The sequence below is a fragment of the Gracilinanus agilis genome, unplaced genomic scaffold (assembly GCF_016433145.1).
Source record: "Gracilinanus agilis isolate LMUSP501 unplaced genomic scaffold, AgileGrace unplaced_scaffold22539, whole genome shotgun sequence".
NCBI lineage: Eukaryota > Metazoa > Chordata > Mammalia > Didelphimorphia > Didelphidae > Gracilinanus > Gracilinanus agilis.
The window spans coordinates 1-6,776 of NW_025354180.1; the positions used below are offsets into that span (position 1 = coordinate 1).

General features: G+C 45.6%; 1 long non-coding RNA gene across 1 annotated transcript; it reads left to right on the top strand.

Moving 5' to 3' along the window:
* The first annotated feature begins 209 nt into the window (after positions 1-209).
* Positions 210-949, top strand: LOC123254452. The gene is made up of 3 exons (XR_006506671.1): positions 210-378; positions 563-607; positions 790-949. It is a non-coding gene; the product is annotated as an uncharacterized LOC123254452 (long non-coding RNA).
* The last annotated feature ends 5,827 nt before the right edge of the window (positions 950-6,776 follow it).

Genomic DNA, 6,776 nt, shown 5'->3' on the forward strand with positions numbered 1-6,776 from the left:
AAGCCTGGAAGGGGCCCCTCACACAGCAGGAGGCTGGCCCAGGGGGGAAACGGCTTCAGCCTCAGAGCAGAGCTGAATCCAGGGATCTCAGCCAAGAGAAGGGATGTGTCTGTGCTGAGGGGGACACACCAGGGCTGGAAGCTCATGGATAAAGGCCTGGAGGTTGGAAGTTCCCCTTTTGTGGTTCCTTTTGTTCACTCTTTTGTATGTGGATACTGTACTGGAGTGTTTGTGGAGTCACACTTGTAACCTGTTGTGTCTGTGAGACAAAGCAAGTGAACTTCTGGGCCCTTCAGAGGGTTTCCTCTCCTGGGAGCCCAAATGCCATTATTTTTTCTTTTCTAGGTGGAAAAGGAGGATCCTATGTTCCAGCTGCAGGTAAGTGAAGGGTTAACATGGAGGCTAGAAGAGGAGGCTCAGCCTCTATGACCTTTGAGATAGGAGAAATGAAATGTTAGAGGAAAGGCTCACCCCAGTAGCCTTTTGGGGTCCTCTTCCCTTCCCACACCCCCTTTCCATCCATGATGTCCCTCACTGGGTTGTTTCCCTCCTTTGTCTCCAGGCAATGACAGTGCCCAGGGCTCAGACGTGTCTCTCACAGCCACAGGTGAGGCTCTGGGGCCTGGAGCTAGAGGGGGGCCGGGGTGAAGGGGATGAAGCAAAGAGGAGCAGCAGAGGAGGGGTTCAGGGAGAAGGTGGGTTGGTGGGGAGGCGGCTCTTCAGAGGGATCAGAGGCTCGAGGCCACTCGTGACTTGGAGGATCTCCTTTAATCTGTCTTTTTTCTGCAGCTTGAGAAAATGGCCTTGTGTGGAGCTGAGGAAAAATCCTGGAGATATTCAAGGCTGCATTTTCTGTCTTGTTCCTGTTGGCCTCTGGCCTCTCTCCTCCTCACTGGCCCTGGAGATCATCACTTGTGGGAAGCCAATAAAAGAATAGATAAAAATCTGAGACTCCTGTTTTGACCCCTTTTGTGATCCTTGTGATTTTTTGTTGAAAAGTATTGTGGCCTTATTGAAAAGCTTTAAGTTCCTATCAAACCTGAATTTAAAGTGTTAACACTGTTAACACAGCAAGGAATGCTGCCACCTGGTATAGCCAAGGCCAAGATACTCCCCAACTTGGCTTTCTGATAAGAACCTAGTCAAAATTCAGCCTTGGCCTTGGTCTGTTCTGAAGCCAATGTTTTGTGTTTTGATGTGACATAATTTGTAATTTCTGCGGATCTGCAGAGTTTCGGGGGGTTCTTATGTGTGAAATGAGTCTTGAAATATATATATATAATAAACTCCATGCTCCTGGAGCCAGAGCTGGAAGCATGAGGTAAAATACAACTTCCTTGTCCTGTCCTTATTTCCTTATCAACTAAACTGTCCTTATCAGAAATGATAAAGAGATCTCCACAATTACTGGCTGATCCAACCCCAGGAAGAATCTTGCCTGCCCTCACCCTGTTATCTAAGATTCCCCCCTGCCTTCTCTCTGCTTATCTCAGTTTGCAGGGAAACAACCAGCACTGAGGGCCAGAAGGGGCTAGAACTGAGCCATCCTTCACATTGGATGTTGCACTGAACTCTGTGATTTTTTTCCCTTTTGTAAAAAAAAAAAAAAATGCATCATGAATTATTTTTCTTGAATCTTCAACTTTCCCCATAATCTCCATTGAGCTTGGTGAGGACAGCCTGAGGTCTCCATGTAGCAAAGCTGTGGAAGGCCTGTAGACCCTCAGTGTGCAGAATCTGGGGGAGCCATAGAGCAGCTAAAGTCAGACAGGCAGCTCACTCCTCACTTGAGCCTTCTCCTCCTTTGCTTGAACTGAATGTTCCAACCAAGAACCACTGATGTATATATTCTCTGGGAATCGGGTGAGAAGACTCCACACTGACATATCGATTTATTAGCCTATAGAAAACTCCATCTGGATTCGATGAGGTAAACTAAGTCCTTTATGCTGATCCTGTCAATTATTACCAACCTCTGTTTATGTGAAAAGCTCACCTAATCCCTTATAGATTTACCAAAATCTATAAGTACAGCTGGGAGGAAATAAACTTTGCCATGATTCATCAGTGTCTTGTGGTCCTCCCAATCCCCAAAAGCCCATTCATCCTTCCTACCCCGTCTCCTGAACCCGCAATAACCTCACTAGCCAGCCTGGCAGAGCTTTACGTTTGTCAGGAGAGTCTGGTGGCAGGATGTTACTGTGGAGGCCTTCTGGGCATGTCAAGGGGAAAAGAAATGAATGCTGAAGCCTTCTCAGAATTCTCTCTCTTAGTCCACTCTGTGATTGCCAAGGGGAGCTGGGACAAAGAGGGGGAGTAGCCTGAGAGGGAGGCACAGTGCATGCGACAGAGTGAGTTTGATTTGGATTTCTCCTGCTCGGGCACTTTCTGACATGGCTAACCTGTCATGGGATCTACTTGTTCTGAGGCTTCCAGGCAAAGGCCAAGCTCTATCCTCCTCTTGCAACTGGAACTCTACACTAGCAGTCTGAGAGGTTGTTAGTCCATAGGTCTGCCCTCAGCACTGACTTCCCAAATAGTTTTAATGAACTGATTTGTTGTCATTTTCCTCCGTTTGTGTGTGCTCGTGTGTACATGTGTGTGCCTGTGGACATGTGTGCCCTTGCCTTTCCTCAGATGCAGGAGCCTCCCTGAGACCTCAGTATAGACTTCTGGGTCCCATCTCAGCTGCTGATGGCCGCTGCACTAGGGAGCTGCCTTCTCCCCCTTTTAGACTGTCCCAGGGTTGGGGCTTTTCTTCCCCTCTGAAGAAGGGAAAGGTCTGAATTTGGAATTGCTGAAGGGAAACATCTGGTTTCTGAATATGAAGAAGCCCCACCTGGTCCCTCCTGTCTCTGAGGTCCTGCCCTACATGTGTTAGAGCCAGTTTGTCCCCTTCCATCCTAACTAACTTCCTCCCCATCTCTCCTTTGTGAATGACCCATCCTGCTGGGACAATTGTTTCTTCCTTTGTTCTCTCCTAGCATTTCTTCCCAGGTTAAAAAAAATACATTTTAATTACATATATTTCTCTCCTCATTTTCCCATCAAAGTCAATCTTTTAATCACTCCCATCAGTAAGCTTTAGGCAACTATTCTTTCCCCTCATCTGAGGTCACCCAAGTGCTGGTCACATGTTTTGAAATCCTCCTGTGAGAATTTCCTCCCCTCCCCTCCCTTAATTCTTCCCTTTGAGATTATCTCCAATTTATCCAGTATGTATCCTATATCTTCTCTGTACAGAGGTTTGGGGGTGATGTGTCCCCCCTCAGTCAGTGAGCTTCTGAGAGAAAGGATTAGTGTTTTGCTTTTCTTTTTAGGGTGCTGCCTAGTACAAAGCAGACTCCTCATAATGGAGTGACTCTCAGAGTTTCTGCAATATGGAATAGGCAGTTCTAACCACAGAGCTCTGAGTAAATGGATTTTTCTCATGGTAACCCCTAAACTCCTTTCCATGGCTGATGTTCAATAGTTTTATGGATTTTTTTTTCATTCTTCAGAAATAAGACATTTTGAAGTTCTTCTCCCAGCCAGAGTTTCCAGAATTCCTCCCACCAGTCTAGAGTTATACCAGCTCCTACTTTCTCAGTACATTTCCCAGGTCCTAGTGAAGGGCCTCTTTCCACACTTGAGGACCCTCATCTTCTAGACCAGTGATGGGCAAACTACGGCCCATGGGCCAGATGCAAATGTTCTATCTGGCTGCCTCTGCCCCAGGTCAAAGGAGCCTCCACGCAGTAGCTCCCCCCTACACTGTGGCTAGATATAATTATATTGGGCCGCCTAAAGTTTTTTTTCTTTCCTTTGGCCCCATCTTTAAAAAGTTTGCCCATCAAACTGTTTTAGACTGTTCAAGGAGGGCCTGGGTCTTGAGTCAATAGAGGAGGGGATTGTTCTAATTTATGCTTAGAAGCCTCATCCTATCTCCTTCCCCTGAGTCCTGGGATCCAAAGAACTGGAAGGGACTTTGGAGAGAATTCAGTCCAGGATTCTTAACCATTTTTTTGTCTTGGGCTCTGTTGGCAGTCTGGTAAAAGTGATGGAGCCCTTCTTAGAGTAATGGTTTCAGGGAGAGGAAGTCTTCCTAGAGGGGATTGGTAGTGTGTGAAGTAAATATCTGGGGGATCTCCAACCCAGTCTAATTCCAGAAGACTCAACACAGTGGGTGAACATAGGAGTCACAGAGTCACTGTCTGGATCTACCAGTGTGGATGGCACTACTACAGAGGCCAGGAGATATAACATATGGAGGCCAGGGGTCAATGGAAGGTTCTTGAAGGATCTGGGGGATGGGCTTAGAGGGAGGCTTCAAAAGCCAGCATGTGAAGCTCAGGGGCCTCTTGGATCTCCTCTCTCTCTCTGTCTCTGTCTCTGTCTCATTTTCTCTTTCTTTTACTATGTGTCAGGCTCCCTGCTAAATGCTTAACAATCATTATGTCATTTCATCTTCACAACAACCCTGGGTTGTAGGTGTTTTTACTTTTCCTATTTTATACATAAAGAAACCGAAGTAAACAGATAAAGTGACTTGTTCCAGGCCACACAACTAAGAAATATCTAAGGCCTGATCTTAATTCAATCAAGCCTCAGACACTTATTAACTGGGTGACTCTGGGCAAACCCCTTAACCTATATTGCCTCAGTTTCCTCAAAACATAAAATGTAGATCATAATAGAACTTACCTCCCAGGGTTATTGTGAGGATCAAATGAAATAACATGTGTAAAGCACTTGGCACCTAATAGTCATGTAATAAATGCTTATTCCCTTTCTCCTTGCCCTTTCTTGAAGTCCCAATTTTCTGCCTCTCCCATTTCTCCTGCTAAGCCACACCTAAAACCCTGTATCTATTGTAAGAAATAAAATTTAAGTATTTATAGATATATATTAAAATATGTGGCCGCCAGGAATCAACAATTCAGGTTGATTCTGTAATTAAATCAGACCCAAGTCAGCATCGGGTTGAGGAGTTTATTTACAATCTGGTAGGTAAAAAGTAGGAATAAAGAGAAAAGGAGAGGCTAGTCCAGGCCAAAGGCCTGGAAGGAGAGAGAAGGTTAAAAGGCTTAATAAATGAAGCTGTAAGCCACAAGGCCCAACAGCCAGATAGGCAGAGTTTAGAATTGGCCCAGCTAGGCCAAGGAAGTCAGCCTAACTTACCCACATGACAATATAGAGTGTAAGCGTTCTGTGGTCTCAGGAGATGCTTCTGCTCCCAGTTCGAGACGGCAACTGCCCCCACAGGAAGTTCACTAACTTACTTAAAGAGATAGTGTCTTTCATCACTTCCTGTGGTCCACCTATAATTCAAATGGACAAATGGCAGTTTCTGCATTGATTTGGACTGCCCAAAGGGCAGTCCCTTATTCTTGATTTGTTACTTATTGTCACGTGTGGGTAACTCGTCTCCCCTCCCCACTAAGGGAGGTGAGAGTGACATCATTAGCACGCCTAGGTTGAGTGGATTTTTGATTATTAATGGGCTCGAGCTAATTCTATTTACACAATCCCCCCTGATGATCATATTGGGTGCCAATCACCCCAAGTGATCATGTTACACAAACATCTTCTACCACAAAGGTCCTTCTAACTACAATAGTTAGAGATAAGAGGGAAATGGAAAAGAGAGAAAGCAAAACCAATGTTTTGCTAAGCTCGTTGACAAGAAACCAATTGGGGGCAGTCCCCTATTGGCATATCATGTACAATTAAAGTAGCTGTTCAAAACCCATCAGTCCATTCATTAGTCCCCAAAGTTCATTCTGGATCGCTTGATGCAACAAACCCCATCAGTTCAATCAATTGCAACCCAAAGTTCATTCTGGATCTCTTGATTAAACGTAGGTTCTTCAGGCATCTCTCTGCAAACAGTTCATTCTCTGGATTAAGGAATCAGCAAGTTTCTTTCCCTGAGAATTTTTTCTCAAACAAAACCAAAAATTAAATCTTAGATATAATAAAAATACGATTAATCTTGGATTTTATAAAAATACAATCCCCTCTGATGTGGGTATTTAGAAAGAAATACCCAGATCAGCTCAATATATATAGTTGAGTCATGGGGTTGTATGAGTAAATTCAAAAGAAAAAGAAGAAAGAAAAAAATATAAAAATCAAACAGAAGAAAATTGAAGCTTTTGAAAGAGAAAGGCATTAAAATCAAAATCAAAATATCAAAAGTTATGGGGGCTTCCGGGTTAAGATGGCGGCAGAATAAGAAGCAGCTCTAAACCTCTCCTGACCGAAACACACAAAACTCCTCAAGGGGACATAAAAACAAGTCCAGACGAACGGAGGAACCCCACAACAGGGCACAGCGTGGAAGGTACGTGGAATCGAGACACTTCCAAGCTAAAAAGGGCTCTCACTCAAGCGCGAGCTGAGCAACCGCCCCACCCCCACCCCCTCCACACTCACCTATAGCTCTGAACCCAGCTAAAAAGAAATAGAGCAAGTTTGGGGCACCCATCGAGTCATCAGCAGCTCCGGGACCTGTTCCTGAGAGCAGCAAGACTTAGGACCCCATTAAGTCAAGAACGCACGTGAAATCTGAGCGCGCGCGCGGGAGCGGACGCTGGGAGCGGAGCGCCGGCTGAGCAGAGGCGTGGGTGCCGGCTGAGCAGAGGCGTGGGTGCCGGCTGAGCAGAGGCGTGGGTGCCGGCTGAGCAGAGGCATGGGTGCTGGCTGAGCAGAGGCAAACACAACCAGGAACTAAAGCCTAAGTGGGGAACCAGTGCAGACAGGTATACGACTGTGGAAGTAGCTCCCTGAGACTT